The 18,679-nt window shown below is 44.1% G+C and overlaps 1 long non-coding RNA gene across 1 annotated transcript; it reads left to right on the top strand.

Moving 5' to 3' along the window:
* Positions 1 to 258: 258 nt before the first annotated feature.
* On the top strand, positions 259 to 12,625 carry LOC133500760 (uncharacterized). The gene is made up of 3 exons (XR_009795028.1): positions 259 to 407; positions 623 to 698; positions 12,215 to 12,625. It is a non-coding gene; the product is annotated as an uncharacterized LOC133500760 (long non-coding RNA).
* The last annotated feature ends 6,054 nt before the right edge of the window (positions 12,626 to 18,679 follow it).

The raw sequence follows: 18,679 nt of genomic DNA on the forward strand, positions 1-18,679 counted from the left end.
CCCTCGGTGTGTTTGCGAGTGTGGCTGTTTGTCTCAATGTGCCCTGCGATTGGCTGGCAACCAGTTCAGGATGAACCCCGCCTCCTGCCCGTTTACAGCTGGGATAGGCTCAGGCACTCCCCAAGACCCTCGTGAGGATAAGCGGCAAAGAAAACGGATGGATGGATGTTTTTGTGGAATGTAGTCATGTTTTTCTTGATCAAGGCCGAAAGGGATTAATGGCATTTCATTTCCTGTTGACCTGCAACAGCAAGGACATGGGCTTTTGGGTCAGACACCGCCTGGAGGCGCAATGTCAGGGGCACTGGAGAGGGGGGCGCTATGTGACGGCATCAGCGTCGCCTGTACCCATCACGACACCTGAACCACCACGACTGCGCCAACCACAGCTGGACAACTGACCCCTGGTAATTCACCACCTATGAGGTTGCACATCAATAAGACTTTTTATTATTTTTTAATTATTCTATTTGGTGTTTGTTGGGAAAATCTGCATCACACATAAACTACTCCAAATTTGTTATATGGGGCTTTCAAGTGAAATTTCAAGTTTTTGAAATTGGGCTTTCTTGAAACTTTTGTCCACCTGTCGAATGTTTGCTACTTTTTCTCCAACTTTCAGAGAGCTCGGGAGCAGGATTCACGGCGGCTGTTTGAGCCACAATGATGACTGACGACATCGGCTTGTGTGCATTTCTGTGAGTCCTTCAGTGTCTTAAGATGGATGTCTTGCTTCACTTAAAATTAGTATTGTGTATGATGGGGAAGATGTGTTGGCTCGTATTCTATCTTTGACCTGAGCTTTAGGATGTGGCTGAAATTAGTGAAGGAATGTAGGAAGCTCGCGTGTCCGAGGAGGACATGTTTCATTCTGTGCTGACACCGACACGCCTGCCGGTTTAATGATTTAAATAGGAATCGTGTCATCACTCACCAGGAACACCTGTGGTTCCTTTCAGTATGGAAAGCTGTTTGAACAGTTATTCAATATCCTTGACATGCATCTTAAAGTCTATGTACTGGTAAGTCCAAGCACACTACGAACTAAAATGTGTCTTACCAATAATGACTTTTCCATGCCTAGTGCCATTTTGGCCAGCTAATGTCCAATTAAACCTCATCAATGTTTTCAACCTATGGCTCGTGTGCTGTCTACAGTCCTTGAGAGCATTTGATGAAACCCGACCAGAAATTCATCAACTAAAAAGCTCAAGAGGAAGAGATGGGGACGTCAGAGTTTAATTAAAGCGTAATAAAGTGGGTGCAGAAAAGGCCCCGTAAGCCACACCAAGCGGAACAGTTGCTTCTTGTGTGCCCGCCGCATTCTTGTAACGTTAGGCCGCTCAGCTGTTCCTTGAACTCGTTCCATCTTCATTTACAAGACAGGACTCTCACTTCACCGCCTTCTCGCATGCCTCAAGTGTACCAGCATGCACATTAAGTTCAGTCAGTGATAACTTGACTTCACTACAGTAATTGTGAACATACAGAAGGTCAACAGTGTTGGGTTACTTCAAGAGTCAGTGTAGCTTTAAATGATCAAGACCAGGGGTTGGCAACCTCAAACACTCAAAGAGCCATTTCGACCCGGTTTCCATGGAAAAGAGAGCTGCAAACACTTTTCGACATCTCAAATGAAGATGTTATCCTAATTATTTTTTTGTGTGTCCATACACCTGCTAAAGAATGTATGTATGTATGTATAAATATATAGTGTTCCCAGTATTCTCGGGGGTTCCTTACACTCTGGCGAATAATGAAAATGCATGAATAATGGCTGCAGTATTAATATGCCAATGTATGATATGTACCATATTTTTACAATGATAAATTGCACTTAAAGGTCAAGTGTCATGCCTGTAAACATTCTAAAATAGATATTGTAATGAAAAATACATATAACATAATTCACTTCAATGTCTATACGAAAAAAATAGATATGAGCGGAGAGCGCGTTATCCATGCGCGAAGTTGTGGAAGTCTCATTCAACATCCAAGTGGTAGCCATATTGGCTGCATCTTCTGTCCGTGACGTCACACTGGGACATTCGCCACTGAAAACATGCTGTGCCGCCTACCATGGGAGACGAACACGCCCCTTCTGACACGGAAGCTCTTTTCGAAGAAGAGAACATTTCACAACTGAGTGAAGTGACCGGGCAATATTACCCTATCGTTTTGAGCCATATTTAGATGATATGCGGCTCACAGCCAAACCGCATGCGGCCAAACCACCTCCGTGCCCGATCCACCTTCGCTGCGGCGATGAACAGCGGTGGCCGCGGCCACGAGGAACGATGACGTCACCCGCAGGCGACGACGACGCTGCCACCAAACCACCTCCTCGTCCGATCCACCTCCAGGGCGGTGATGAACAACGCCGCCGCGAGCGACGACGATGCCGCAGCCAAACCGCCTCCCCGTCCTATCCACCTCCGTGCCGGGTATAAACAATGCCGCATGCGAGCAACGATGACAGCACAGCCAAACCGTCTCCCTGTCCGATCCAGCTCCACGGCGGAGATGAGCCACCTCGGCCACCATCCGCCGATCACTGCTTCAGCCAGTGTGGCTCATCGACACATTTAGCAACCCTGATTTACGGATTACGCCCCCCCAACTATTATTTTTTTAGTAGCTATATACACACCTAGCTGTCATTTGGAACCCACGAAGATCTCGATTCACAACGAACCGGGTTTTTTGGAAAAGTGTGAAGAGCGAATCCATCCTCCTGAGTGTTCGAGCAATATCCAGCTATACAACGAGCCGGCTGTTTGGCTAACATGAAGGAACAACTAGCTACCTTCCCGGAGGTAAAACTAATGGAAACAAACGAGTCCGCTTGGGGGCGTCGCTGTCCTTTTCGTCACTTCCTGCTTCTTCTCGAAAACAAATCCCTCGAGAGGATTTTCATGGCGGGAATTACAAAAATACATATGCGTCAAAATCATGTTTTGTGGTGAAAAAAATGGATGGGTCCATCGCAATTCATTAATAACATACTAGAAATCATGCATTTCATGACATTGGAGCTTTAAAAGTCTTAAATTTCCTCCAAAATGGACACCTTAGCTTATGTGCACAATTGTTGTGTGACTTGTCCAATGCAGTACACTTAAACACACTGGCTACATCGTTAGCGTCCATGCCAACACGTGCTTAAGCGTGTATGTAAGCTACCCAATGATGGCGCTCATGACACATCTGTAAGCAGAAGAAGCTTACATTGCTGACATATTGCCTGTGTAGGCAGGGAGTTACTGACAATGTAGTACACACTTACAGTGTCACGTCGAAACTCAAATTATCACTCCACAGCAAACAGAAAAGCATAAATAGCACAAAAACTAATAAAGGAATAACTAGAGAAATAACTGTCACAAAACATCTGCTTCAAATGCTATTTACATGCTCCCAGCATGCATTATTTTTTATCTTTACATAATTTTAGTATATTTAATATATGTACAGTATACAAACTGAATATAAAATAATTCCCCTGCTGCTTAGTGCAGTTCACATCAAAGAAAACGGAAATACCAGCACCAAAATGTGAAAGAAAACCACAAAGTCGTGGTGACGCTAAAACGTGTGGCTGGGTTGCAAGTGTGCACAAGCGCCGCTTTTCTGCATAGGCTGCAGGAAGTGGGGACAAACAAAGCTTTTGTACGACATACAAGTAGTATCATCATACATATAGTGCTGCCAAAAAGTATTTGGCACCTTATCAAGTTCTTATATTTAGCATAGTTTCCCCACTTTAATGTTTAAGATCATCAAACAAATGTAAATATCATACATATTTGGGCCCAAGTGATTTTTAAATGCTATTGAGAAATGGTGATTTCATTTATTAAGGTATTTTTTAAATAGTTTTTTTTTATTAACTGCCCACCTTGGGAAATCATTCATTCCAGTAATTGTGGCTAATTACAACTTTTGGTAACTTTCCATTGAACACCCCCAATTATGAGATTACTGTACCTGAACCTGTCTGACAAAGTCAAATAAAGAGCTAAAAAAAAAAAAAAACTGCAGCAAAATGAACTAATTCAGGAACCGTCAAGAAATAAAGTGATGCTGAGAAATAAAATATCTATTTGTCTGGAAAGAGTTAGAAAAGTCATGACAAAAGCGTTAACATTCCAGCGAACCACAGTGAGAGCCATTCACCTCAAATGGAAAAACGATAGAACAGTGACAGACCTTCCCAGGAGTGGCCAGCTGACAAAGATGACCCTTAGAGAACAGACTCGTTACATCCGGCGTAAATGTAGCACAAAGCTAGGATTTAAAGTGCCGCTGTCATGAAATGCATGATTTTTAGTATGTTTTTAATGAAAAAACGGCAGCCGATATGGACCCATGCGTTTTTTCACCACAAACAAAACTTTTTGTAACTCCCGCCATGAAAATCCTCTCAAGGGATTTGTTTTCGAGAAGAAGCAGGAAGTGACGTACAGGACAGGACCGCCATCAAGTGGACTCATTTGTTTCTATTAGTTTTACCTCCGGGAAGGTAGCTCGTTGTTCCTTTGTGTTAGCCAAAATGCTGGCTCGTTGCATTGCTGAACATTGCTTGAACACTCGGGAGAACCGAATTACCCTTCATAAGTTTGCAAGACACCCGGTTCGTCGTGAAAAATGAATTGCACGTGTCCAAAGGACGAGAACTTCGTGGGTTCCAAAGGTAGGTGTGTATACAGCTACTAAAAAAAAACAAAAAAACAAAACCAATAGTTGAGGGGGGGACGTAATTCGTAAGTCAGGGTTGCTAAATGTGTCAATGTGCACATCGGAAGGCTTCCATGCAGCAGCCACTAAAGGATGGTCTCCGCAGGCCTTGTCGGCCGTGGTTGCTCATTGCTGCGGTAGCTCATGTCCGCCGCGGAAGTGGGCGTTTATCACCGCCGCGCGCGCGTGTATACGGCAGGGAGGTGGTTTGTCCTGTGATCGGCATGTCATATAAATACGGCTCGAAACAATAGGGTAATATTGCCCCAGACACTTTATTCGGTTGTGAGATGTTTTCTTCCAAAAGAGCTACCGTGTCAGAAGGGGCGTGTCCTACAGTAGGGGACACAGCGTGTTTTCAATGGCAAATGTCCAGGGTGACGTCACGGACAGTAGATTCAGCCAATATGGCGACCACTTGGATGTCGTAGAATGACACTTCCGCAACTTTGCGCATAGATGACGCGCTCTCTGGTCATATTTATTTTTTCGTATGGACATTGAAGTGAATAATGTATTCTTCATTTCAATATCTATTTTAGAATGTTTATAGGGATGACACCTTTAAGAAGAACTGTATCAGCTTTGGAGACGTACCCCAATGCAGCCAAGGTGGCATTAAAAAAACAAAAGTCTTTAAAGCGCACCCTCTGGGGAAATACTACACCAGCAGCCAGAGGTATAGAGAAGGCCATACGAGCTAGCATATAATGCTTTGTAACTCGAACTAAACCATAGGAATCAATGTTTCTTAGCTCCTTTTTTGTATTCTTCCCCAACTCATCCCTCGCTTGTTAACTATCATTCCTCCTCTTCTTCCACCTCCTCCTCCTCCTCCTCCTCTTTGCCTCCGCGTGTCACAGTAGGTGGATTATTAGGTAGGATGAAGCTGGAGTGCGTGTGTATGTGTGTTCTGGTGTGACAGCGTGCACACAAATGCACGCACGCAGCCACCTCCACGTTGAGTCATGCACCAACTACGGCCATCGTGTGATCCTATCACCACGGTGACTCGGGTAGATCTGGCTTTGTCCTCTCTAAAATTAAAACATGTTCAAATTGATAATGTTTTGACCAGTAATGTTAAAATGTGTTTGTGGTACTTTATATGGGAATGAGGGGTTGAATTGGCAACAACTGGCCACATATATTTTTTTCAAGAAAAATGTTCAGGTACATCCATCCATTTTCTTCGCCGCTTATCCTCACAAAGATTGCGGAATTGCTGGAGCCTCTCCGAACTGTCATTGAGCTGGAGGTGGGGTACACCCTGAACTGCTTGCCAGCCAATCGCAGGGCACATGGGGACAGACAACAGCCACACTCGCAATCACACCTAGGGGCAATTTAGAGTGTCCAATTAATGTTACATGTTTTTGGGATGTGGGAGGAAACCGGAGTGCCCAGAGAAAACCCATGCAGGCACAGGGAGAACATGCAAACTCCACACAGGGGGAGGCCGGGATTTGAACCCCGGTCCTCAGAACTGTGACGCCAACGCTCTAACCAGTTGCCCCACCGTGCCACCCTCATTAAACATTCTATAGATTTTTGCAACGGTCAAGTCCAATGGGAGATATTTCCGACCAGGAAATGTAAAAGATTTCCTTTCTCACATTCTGTTATTCTGTGTTCTGAGCCCCACCGCGATTTTTGGGATTATTCTGACTATTCATCCATTTTCTTTGCCGCTTATCCTCACAAGGGTCACAGGGAGTGCTGGAGCTTATCCCAGATGTCAACGGGCAGGAGGCAGGGTATACCCTGAACTGGTTGCCAGCCAATTGCAGGGCACATAGAGACAAATAGCTGCACTCACAATCACACCTAGGGACAATTTAGAGTGCCCGATTAATGTTGTATAATGTTGTTTTTGGGATATGAGAGGCAACTCACGCAGGCACGGGGGAGAACATAAAAACTCCACAGTGGCGGGTCTGAGATTGAGAACTGTGAGGCCAACGCTTTCCAGCTGGTATACTGTGCTTCCACTATTCTGATAAAGATTAATAATAGTGATACTAACTTTTTTTTTTTCAACGACAACATACAAAAATGTGAATGATTTTTTTTTTTACAACTGTAAAATAGTTGGGGGATGAGAATCATTGCTCACATCGCGATGATTTCAAAATATCTACCTTTCATGATAAGAGCAATGCAATATTAGCAATAAGAAATCAATAACTGATTAATAATTGAATTGTAGAAAGAGCACAACAAAATATTATAAAGAAAATGTTGCTTGGCAAACTGGAACCTTTGTCTTGTCTTCCTTGAGCAGACTGTACTTGATCGTGAGATCCCTTTCTCGTTCTATGTATACGTCCGCTACGTCTGGCTTATGATGCTTGACTTTTGTTATGTTGAGAGTCAATACAATTCTCGCATCCTGCTCTACTTTACCTTTTTTGAATATAACTGCTGCTTTTTCGGTCAAGGTTTCAACCGTACACACCACGATCTCTCGCTCGTTGTTTGTGTACGTCCGCAACTTCAGCCCAACGACGCTTGACTTTTGTTATGTTGAGATTCAATCAAATTCTTGCATCCTGCTCCACTTGATCTTTTGTTGAATAAAGGTGCTGCATTTTCGGTCAAGGTTGCGCCCGCGCACGATGCATTGTTGTGTCGACAAGCGATCCTCTGAGTTTTACCATCTCGGCTATATCAAGCTTGGTTATCCTTAAAACGGGTGGAATTCTCTGGCTGCCGACGTCTGTGTTTCCCAAGTGGTGAGACAAAGATTGATTCGTCCATCTCGTCGAGATTTTCCATGACCTGGAGTAAAGAAGCATGAAACAAGCAGCAAATCAGCAATTGGTTTCGTATTGTAAATACAGGGTTGCTTGCATGAGCGGCGCGGATTTTGTTGGCACGTGACCCGGAACGCGTTTCCTATTGGTACAGGGGAATTAATGGCGTTTGCGGAAATACGAGAATGGCGGTTAGCCAGCTCTAACAAAAAATCCTGTGATGAAAGGTCTACTGACACGTAAAGCATGATTTTTAGTATATTTTTAATCATAATAAAAAAAAATACAGCCAGAATGGACCCATATGTTTTTTTCACCACACATCAGGATGTTGTCAAGTATGGATTTTTGCATCTCCCGCCATGAAAATCCTCTCGAGGCATTTGTGTTGGAGAAGAACCAGTAGCGGGGTCGAGTGTTTATACTGGTTTATACCTATTGTACCGGCAAAAAATTACTTGTTTTTTTCCATCGTGTTAGCCAAAATGCCAGCTCTTTGTATTTGGTCAAACACACGGGAGGATGGATTCACTCTTCACACTTTTCCAAAAGACCCGGTTCGTCATGAAAAATCGATTGCACAGGTGCAAAGGACGAGAGCTTTGTGGGTTCTAAATGACAGCTTGGTGTGTATAGAGCTATTAAAAATAATAATAGTTGCAGGCGACGACGTAATCCTTCTCTCAGAACATAACAAAAGATCCGCGTCATAATAACATAATAAAGTACATAAGTCAGGGGCGGGCCACCATTTTTATCGCCAGCGGGCCAGGTTTTGTACATCGCCACCGGGGTTGGTATTGGTCGCCGCGGAGGTGGATCGGACAGGGAGGTGGTTTGGCCGTGTGGGGCAGGAGAAAGGAGCTCCCCCCCCCACTGGCCACCAGTGTCTGATCAGTGTCGGGGAGTCTGTTTTTAGTTAGAAATGATCCGCATATCTTCTAAATATGGCTCAAAACGATTTCACTCGATTGTGAGATGTTCTCTTCTTCGAAAAGAGCTTCCGTGTCAGAATTGGCGTCGGAAAAATCCGAAAATCTCTTGTGGCACAGCGTCTTCTCAATGACGACTGTCCCAGTATGACATTTGCAAATGACGTCCCAGGCAATATGGCTGCCACTGGGATGTCGAGTGAGACTTCTGCAACTTTCCGTATGCATGACATGCTCTCTGCTCATTTTTTTTCCATATAGACATTGAAGTCAATAATATTCTATATATTTTTCATAACAATATCTAATTTTAAAATGTATATATGGATGTTAGTTGAGCTTTAAAGGTGTAGTGTCATCCCTATAAACATTAAAAAAATAGATATTGAAATGAAAAATACATATAACATTATTCACTTCAATGTCTATACGAAAAAATAAATATGAGCAGAGAGCGTGTCATCCATGCGCAAAGTTGTGAAGTGTCATTCGAAGACATCCAAGGTGGTTCCCATATGGGCTGTATGCCATGATGTCACCCCGGACATTCGCCATTGAAAACACGCGGTGGACCCTACTATGGGAGACGAACACGGCCCTTCTGACACGGAAGCTCTTTTCGAAAAGGAGAACACCACACAACCGAGTGAAGTAACGTTTTGAGCCATATTTAGATGACATGCGATCACGGCCAAACCACCTCTCCGCCCTATCCACCTCCGTGCAGCGATGATAAATATCCACTTCCGCGGCGGACATGAGCCACTAAGGCAACGAGCTACCCCGGCCGATTAGGCCGGCTAAGGCCGGTAGCGATCCACAAGGCCTGTGGAGGCCGTCATTCAGCGGCTGCGGCACAGAAGCCTTCCGATGCGCACATCGACACATTTAGCAACACTGATTTGTGGATTACGCCCCCCCGCCCCCAACTATTGTTGTTTTTTTAGTAGCTGTACACACACCTACCTGTCATTTGGAACCCACAAAGCTCTCATCCTCTGCACCCGTGCAATCCATTTTTCACGGTCTCTCGCAAACTTATGAAGGGTAAGTCCATCCTCTCGAGTGTTCGAGCAATGTCCAGCAATGCAAAGAGCCGGCATTTTGGCTAACATGAAGGAACAACGAGATTCCCGGAGGTAAAACTAATAAAAACAAACGAGTCCACTTGAGGGCAGTCCTGTTCTGTATCACTTCCTGCTTCTTCTTGAAAACAAATCCCTCGAGAGGATTTTCATGGCGGGAGTTACAAAAATACATATGTGTCAAAATCATGTTTTGTGGTGAAAAAAGGCATGGGTCCATGTCAGCTGCCGTTTTTTCATTATTAACGTACTAAAAATCATGCATTTCATGACAGTGGCCCTTTAAGATCATAATTCATGGGCTATAGGGGATCTAAGGTTCTGTAGCCCTGGCCAAAATTTACTGAATCCAGTATTTGAACATCTCCGGTGGTCACACACATTCAACATGAGGGTTGCGGCTTCATTTTAATCCATAAACAACTCTTCTATGTGCCACTTTGTGAGGAAGGCAAGAGGTCAAATTGTGAGTCAGCGGCAAACACACACAACTTTTAAAACATGCACCCACACAAACGCAAACACGCACACGTGTGTTCGGGGGGAGGGAAACCTGATCTGTCTAGTGGCACTTCATCACTGTCTCTCACTGGCACCAATATAACACAAACACACACACACACACTGGCAGCCATTCTGGTTAAAGCGACAGCTGGCACACTGACGTCTGCTACCACTGACACAGTGAGGCTTTATTCCCAGCCATTTACACCTTTCCTCGGATCCTTCAAGTACATTCATCCATGTTGTATAGTGCATGTCCTCATTAGAGTCGAGGGTGAATGTATCCCATCTGATTTTGGTCAAGAGGTGGGGTACACCGGTAGCCAATTTCAGGTCACATATAGACAAGCATTGATGGTCACATTCACACCAAGAGACAATTTCGAGTTTTGGGTGATTTTTGGAATGTGAAAGGAAGGCCACAGAAAACCCACACAAGCACAAGCAAAACGTCAAAACTCCACACACGAAGGCCAGAGCCAAGATTTCAACCAGTTACTTCATAACTGTGGGGCAGACATACCAACCCTTGACCCTGCAGTCAAGAATAAAGTTGTACTTTTCAATTTAGAAATAAATTCTTCTTCTTTGTATTTTTTTTTTTTTTACAATGCTATGAAAATAAAATCAGGTGAGCTAAACTACAGAGATGTTTGGGGTCAAGATTCCCGTTAGCATTAGGGTTAGGTAATTAAGAGGTAGGGTTGACAGATTTTGTTGGGAAAACGGGTGTTCGAGAGTTAAGGGGGCTTTGAAGTAATGGTTGGCAATGTGGGGGATTTAAAGTCTTTTCACAGTGGACTTTTTTTTTACATTTGCCGAGGGGGACTGGGCAAGGACGACGCCTCGTTGCAAGCGTTCTCATTTTTGGAAGTCCTTGCATCACAGCTAATTGGAAAGTATTCTGGAGGCCTTTCCCACTGGTTGGTCTGAAAGAATTCCACCATCTCCTCTCTCATCTGATGCGCCTTCCGAGGTCACCACGACACCGCTCTCAAATAGAATTTTTCTCAAGGGCATAGCGTGGGGAAAAACTCAACTGTGTACTTTGCCTCTTTGTGTTGGGACAGTGAGGAGTTTGGATGTTTAGGGGGTTGAGATTGGGATTAAGGTGTTCGGGAGGTAGGCTAAATGGGCGAGTATTAGATGTTAAAGTTAAATTTTTAGGGTTAGGGGATTAGCGCTTTATCTAGAGCTAGAGTTTGAGTGTTTGGGGTCACAGTTTCCGATTTGGAGTCAAGGCAGTGTTTTGGTTAGAAGTTAGGATCTTCAGGAGCTAATGTTTAGTGTTTGATGTTAGGTTTTTACAACTTTTTTATACTACCATGATTGAGTGGTCAATAATGGCGTATTGAATAACGTGACCTATGCATTGCCCTGTGCAGTACCTCTATGTACACACAAAAAAATTGCTGTGCAGAGAAAGCCATGAGGATCATCTCTCGTGATTGGTTCGTTTTTAGTCACATGCTGTGTTCACTTACTCACCCTTCCTCCATGCTCCACATACCACCTACGTTGCCGCTACCTTGATCGATCTGATCAAATAACTGCCTCATACTTTCAAAACTGCACACGTGAGTTGTGCTCAAGGCAAACAACACGCAGGATAACAACAGTGACGTCAGCGCTGTTGCCGCACACGCAAGTATAAAGAGGCCTTTATGGATGCATCTTCTGAAAGTAACCGCTCAAGAGTCCCATGCCATTAAAAATTATTTGAAATATATAGATAATGGAGGCGGTATGGTGGATGACTGCTTAACTTATCTGCCTCACAGTTCTCAGAACTGGTGTTCAAATCTCAGCCCCTCTTGTGTGGAGTTTGCATGTTTTCCTTGTGCCTCCGTGGGTTTTCTCCAGGTTATCCAGTTTCCTCCCACATGCCAAAAACATGCAGGGTAGATTAGCTGAAGACTCTAAATTGCCGGTAATGGATGGATATGAATGGAAGTGCGAATGGTTGTTTGTTTGTACGTAACCTGCAATTGGCTGACGACCAGTTCAGGGTGTTCACCACCTCCCGCCCAAACATAGCTGGGATAAGCTCCAGCAAAATAGAAAATGGATGGATGAATGAATATAAAATGATGAAATATTTTCACAAGTGTCACAGAGTGTAGTGGGATGTTAACTGGACCCAAGACCAAACTGAGATGTGGGGAGTAGATTAAGAATGGTTTATTGTATCTTGTCACAGGGTAAGGTATCCAAGGTGAGGTGGCGGTCATTAGGAACAAGGAGCGAGTAGTAAGCTGGAACTTGAGCAGGTGGCATGGCTCGGCGGCGTGGCTGGAGCTCTCAGCGAGACGGGGAAGGCACGGAAGGAAAACTGGAGACGCAGAAGAACAAAATCAGATGAGTACAGATGAGGGTTATAGGATGATAATATCGTGTCACAAAACCAGTAGGAGAGTCGGCCAGTGAGTCCAAAACAAGCATCAAGACTCTGGCGAAGGCTGTAGAACTTGATGGGTTTTACAGGTAGCAATCAGTGCTGCCTGATTGCACGAGGAGAGGGCGAGATGAGAGACACGGCGCCACCCAAGTTCCAAAAGAGGAAATGCAGGCCATGGACCATCACAGTACCAGTAACAACAGACACCTCCAAGTATCCTACCAGGCTTCCCAGGGTAACTGGCAAAGAAGTCCTCAATGAGAAATCCAGGATAAATAATGGAGTTTTAGTATAACCTTTGATGTCCATTTGCCAGTTTTCAAGATCATTTGGGTTGGATGTAGCCAAGATGCCCTTTTTCAAGTTATTCTTGTCACTCTTTTATGCCCTGAGTTCTCACGAATATTCGATATAACGATGAGCTTTGCTTTGATCAGTTCACTGATATCTGTAATTTAGAAATGAAAAATAGTTTAGCTCTGATTAGTCCTTGGCAACACTTTGGTTTCCAAGAATTTGTAGTGACCTCACAGGATGCCCTTGAAGGGTTAAGGGTCAATATGCTGCACATGCAGCATAGTGTATTAAACTTTAGCGCTTTTCTTAAATTATAACGAGAGAAAGAGAAAGAGAGAGACATAGGTGGAAATAAAATGATTGGGGCATTCTTCGGTATACTTTCATCTCAAATGCACATTTTGTTGACAAATTCATCCACGGTTACATTACAACTTATAAATATACATAGTTAAGTATTGTATGACTTGGCCGCAGCTGTCCGGTTGGATCGTTCACTTGAAACCCAGAAATGCACTTCCAGAGTATCACGTGTGAAAGCTTATACAGTATTTATAAAGCCATCCCGACAAGACGAGCCCGACCGCAGCACAATTCCATTTATGAAATTCTGGGGAATTTCTCCCAAAATAAATTGAAGCCACTGAACTCCTCTTCAACTCCTCCAATACTATACTATATTATAATAATACAACGAGAAAAGTCAGTGTGTTACTGTTAGAGTTAAACTTAACTAAAACACATCTAGGAGATCTTGATAAGCTTCAAGATGATTTAATATTGTCGCAAGAAGGAACAAAAATCATACAGCAAAAGCAACATACACATAGGTTGAATTCCATTCATAATACGGTAAGATGATATTTTCCATAAATGGCATAGTTTTTTGTAAAATTACATGGCTTTTTCGTAACGTCTTCATTTCCCTAACGTTCATTCCGTCGCTATCCGGCATGGTCGAGATGAACTGCCTATGGGGGGAACCCACACTGGACGAACTCCTCCATCGCACCAGGGTGACGGCGTATGTGCTGGAACAAAGCCAGGGATGATGGTGATTATGACACATATCTATGCCACCCACAGCGCCTGTGCCTGCGCCCGTGCCTGTATGTGTACAAGTGCTGTGCACATCATACGTGGTGGTGTAACACATGCTCTGTGTCCACCCGGCCCGGCCTCCGCTACCCTGGCATGTGAAGCGTGACACATAGCTGAGACACCTACAGGCCGGCTGTCTATGAGGATGAGAAGGATGACAATGAGGGTGCAGGCAAAGGACAAAGTTGTACTATTTTGACAATCAAGAAGGGGTTTGAGAAAAAAAATCATATTTTTGAGTAAAAACGACTAGGGGTTCAGAGCTAGAGTTGGGGGTTTGGGTCAGGAGTTAAGGGTTTTTTGTGTGTGTTTGTTGGGGATAGGATTAGGAATTATAGTTAGGGAGTTAGGGCGAGGGTGATAGAGTTATGAGATAGAAGTCTTTATTGGATTCTCATTTTTGTTTCGGAACTTTCCTTTCTGAATGAGATGACCTGGAGGATTTCTGATTTGATTTCTAAAAACACTCAGGACAGGTGCCTCGATGAAAACTTTAACCCACCTTTAGCAAAGGTTACTCCTGACAGACCTTTATGATAGAAAAAGACATATATTACCTACACTCCCAGCAATATTTAAAGCAACAAGCCACCAATGAAGTTTACAAACTATATGAAGACACTTGGGAGTATGTATTTTAAGAAATAAGTTAAAAAAAACCTTTACTGTATTTTAAGTCCTAAAATATTATAGATCAATATACAGTATATTTATATATATATATATATATATAATATATATATATATATATATATACTGTAACAAAAAGTATGCATCAAGAACACTGTCGTGCAGAACAGTAGCGATGTGAACAAATTGTAATCAATAATTGTCAGACAAACATTACCCTCCATACAGAAAAAACAGCCATAAACATCTATCCATCCTCTGAGCCGCTTATCTTCACGAGGGTTGTAGGAGTAGCATAAAATAGTTACACGAGGGGGGTTAGGGTTAGGGTTATTTTTCTGGGTGAGGAGTTACGATGATTTTGGAAGTTAGGATTAGTCCGTTAGGCTTGAGGTTTTTTTTTTTTTGTGTTGTAGAGGTAGGGTTAAGGTTAGGCTTGTTGGTTTATGTTAAGAGTTAGGGTCCTCTGAAGCTAGGGCTAAATTCATGGTTATGGTTGGGATAAGGGTTAGGAGTTAGGGTTATGGTGTTCAGGTTATGTTGTTCACATTCACATTGTGTTGGTTAGAGTTTTTGGGTGGTAAGGTTAGAAGGTTGGAGATTAGTACAGTATTAGCCTGTTATGGACTTAAGATGATGGTGTGTCAAACTCATTTTTGTCACGGGCCACATTGGAGTTATAGTTTGCCTCAGAGAGCTGTCAAAGACTGTAAAACAGAAAAAAAAAATTAATCGCTTTCTCATATTTACACATGCAATTTATGTACTAATTTTGAAATCAGAAATCAAGGTTAATGTTTTTTTTTCATGTTTGGTAACACAAAAAATCTTCCAATATCCCAACATTATTATTTCAGATATGGCAAGATTTCAACATGAATAATGGGAGTTGACACACATGATTATTCTCTTGGGTTAAAGGGTTCGGATTTTTAATTGGCCATTGGGGTTGGCAGTTAGTGTTAGTGGGTTACGGTAGGATTGTAGCATTCAGGAGTTAGGGTCAGGGTTTGGGTAAGAAGGTTAGAAGTTCAGTTTTTTTGGAGGTAGACTTAGGGGCTTAGGGGCTTAGGGTGATGATTTTATGGAGATTAATCAACTGAAAATAGTCCCCTCATATGCCAGACAGTTGGGATGTACCATGTGCACCATTGAGTCAAACTGTACCAGAGAAGTGGGGTTGGTTCCAGTTCTGGTGTGAAGGATTTGTACCATGGACTGTGCCAGACCACTTGGTGTGAGCATGACTGCACACTTCTTGTTGAATGAGTTTCACATCTGCTGTGTCCCCGTCATGCATGTGACTTCACGTTTGACGGTGTTAGGTGGCACCAGTGACATGTGTCTGACACTCCACGGCTGTTCACATTCTCATACACGGTGTCGCAGCTTTGAGGTGCCTCAGATGTAACTCAGTCATTTATTGACGGGTAACCTGTTACTGGAAAGGGCAAGGATATCTTCTGACATACATACAGTGAGTATACATGGGAGTCTAGGCTAGGATTGGCTGTGACACACTGACACACATGGGCAAGAAAATATACACCGTACCGGATTTAAAGGTAAGGGAGATGACAGGAAGCACAGTTGTTTCTGTATATGAATATCACCTTCTGTGATCTGTGTAAAAAGATCTGTCTGTTACAAAGGAATTAGAATGATACAATTCAGCCTTGCTTGCCATGGGGGAATATGTTCTAGATCAGGAGTGCCCAAACATTTTTACCCCAAGATCTACATTTCAAGCAGCCAGCATCCCATAATCTATTTATTTGTTTGTTTGTTTGTTTGATTGTTTTTGGGGTTTTTTTTTTTTTTGGGGGGGGGGGGGGGGGGCATCACGACCATGTCTCCAGTTTGAGAATGCAGAGAAACACCAGTGAGCTAAAATTCTAGGCCGCTGACATAGCTCAGCGCCAACATATGTTGATGTACCTAACCATCACCACATGAGCCAATCTTGCACAACATAATTAACAAAATAAATATGTCATTAGTTGAGTTTACTCCAATGACTTGCACTGAAGGCGGCACGGTGGAATGACTAGTTCGGGCCGTTTAGCCTTACAATTCTGAGAACTGGGGTTCAAACCCTGCCTGTGTGGGGTTTACACGTTCTCCTCGTGCCTGCGTGGGCTTTCTCTGGACACTCCAATTTCGACCCACATCCCAAAAACGTGCATTCACTGGAGACGCTAAATTGCCCTTAGGTGTGATTGTGAGTGTGAATGCGTGTTTGTTTCTATGGAGGGTGTACCCTGCCTCCTGCCCGAAGATACAGTGCACTGAAGTAAATCAGCCAGACAGTAGTTTCTTACAGCGAGGTTCAAGCACATTTCCAAATGTTCATCAGTAAGGGTGGAACGATAAAATACTCCTCTTTCCATATGAAAGTGTTGAGTTTATCTCTTTTTCCTTCATCCACCTCCCCTACTTATTTTAATACCCTTTCTTTAGTTTATGAGAAAACACCAAGAGATAAAAGTTGGCGGTAACTCACTGACTTAACTTGTTAGTTCTGAGATACTTAGCGCTGTTTGCGCAGCTGTAGTTACCTTTTAGCGCTGTTGTTTGCACATGTATGTGACCTAAGAGTAAGCGACGGGATGGATGATTGGCAGATTTTCTTTTTTTTGTCCTGCGGCCACACGATCGACCAACACTACCTTCAATCAACTCATTGAGGCCCTCAATCCAGGGATGATGCATTTCCATGGTGTTAAGCATAGCTTAAGTACACTCTCCAATGATAGTCATGGACAGAGTAATTATAACTCGTCACTATTAACTCACAACTGTGCCATAAAACCACAACTGCAAACAAAGGCATGCAAGTTCTGATGCAGTGGGAGAGGGATGACTCATGAAGTGTGTCACACTGTCATATTTGATCCATCCATCCATCCATCCATTTTCCACCACTTTTCCAGGACAGGTTATGGGGAAAGTAGCTTCAGCAGGGACACCCAGACTTCCCTTTCCCCAGCCACTTCTTCCAGTTCTTCCGGAGGGTTCCCGGAGTGTTCCCAAGCCAGGCGAGTGACATAGTCTCTGCAGCGTGTCCTGGGTCGTTCCCGGGGTCTCCTTCCAGTGGGAGATGTCCAGAACACCTCACCAGGGAGGTGTCCGAGAGGCATCCGAATCAGATGCCTCAGCCACCTCATCTGGCTCTTCTCAATGTGGAGGAGCAGCAGTTCGACACTGAGCCCTCCCGGATGACTGAGCTTCTCACCCTATCTCTAAGTGAGAGCCTGGACACCCTGCAGAGGAAAACTCATTTCGGCCACTTGTATATGGGATCTTGTTCTTTCGATCATGACCCACAGTTCATGGGTATAGGTGAGGGTAGGAACGTAGATCGACTGGTAAATTGAGAGCTTCGCCTTTCGACTTAGCTCCCTCTTTACCACAACGCACCGATCTCCCCCTCCATTCTTCCCTCACTCGTCAACACGACCCCAAGATGCTTGAACTCCTCCACTTGGGGCAGGATCTCATTCAAAATCTGACAGTGGTCGTAGAGGGATGGACCAGCTTGTGTCAGGGGGTTCGGTACCCCATACTCCCGAAGAACCCCCCACAGGACTCCCACAGGGACACGGTCGAACGCCTTCTCCAAGTCCATAAAACACATGTCGACTGGTTGGGAAAACTCCCATGCACCCTCAGGGATCCTGCCAAGGGTGTAGAGCTGGTCGACTGTTCCACAGCCAGGACGAAAACCACATTGCTCCTCTTGAATCCAAGATTTGACTTCCCGACGGATCTTCCTCTCCAGTACCCCTGAATAGACCTTACCATGGAGGCTGAGGAGTGTGATCCCCCGATAGTTGGAACACATCGTCTGGTCACCCTTCTTAAAAAGGGGGACCTCCACACCAGTCTGCCAATCCAGAGGCACTGTCCCCGATGTCCACGCGATGTTGCAGAGGTGTGTCAACCAGCACCTTACAGCCACAGCTCCGGTCGGCCGCCTCAGCAATAGAGGCGTGGAACATCATCCACTCGGACTCAGTGTCCCCCGCCTCCTCTGGGACGTGAGCAAAGTTCTTTTGAAGGTAGGAGTTGAAATTCCTTCTGATAGGGGAATCTGCCAGCCGTTCCCAGCAGATCCTCACAATACATTCGGGCCTGCCACGTCGGACTGGCATCTTCCCCCACCATCGGAGCCAACTCACCACCAGGTGGTGATCAGTTGACAGCTCCACCCGGAGTTAATGTAGGCTATAGTGTTTG

This window comes from Syngnathoides biaculeatus, chromosome 5, assembly GCF_019802595.1.
Source record: "Syngnathoides biaculeatus isolate LvHL_M chromosome 5, ASM1980259v1, whole genome shotgun sequence".
NCBI classification, from domain to species: Eukaryota; Metazoa; Chordata; class Actinopteri; order Syngnathiformes; family Syngnathidae; genus Syngnathoides; species Syngnathoides biaculeatus.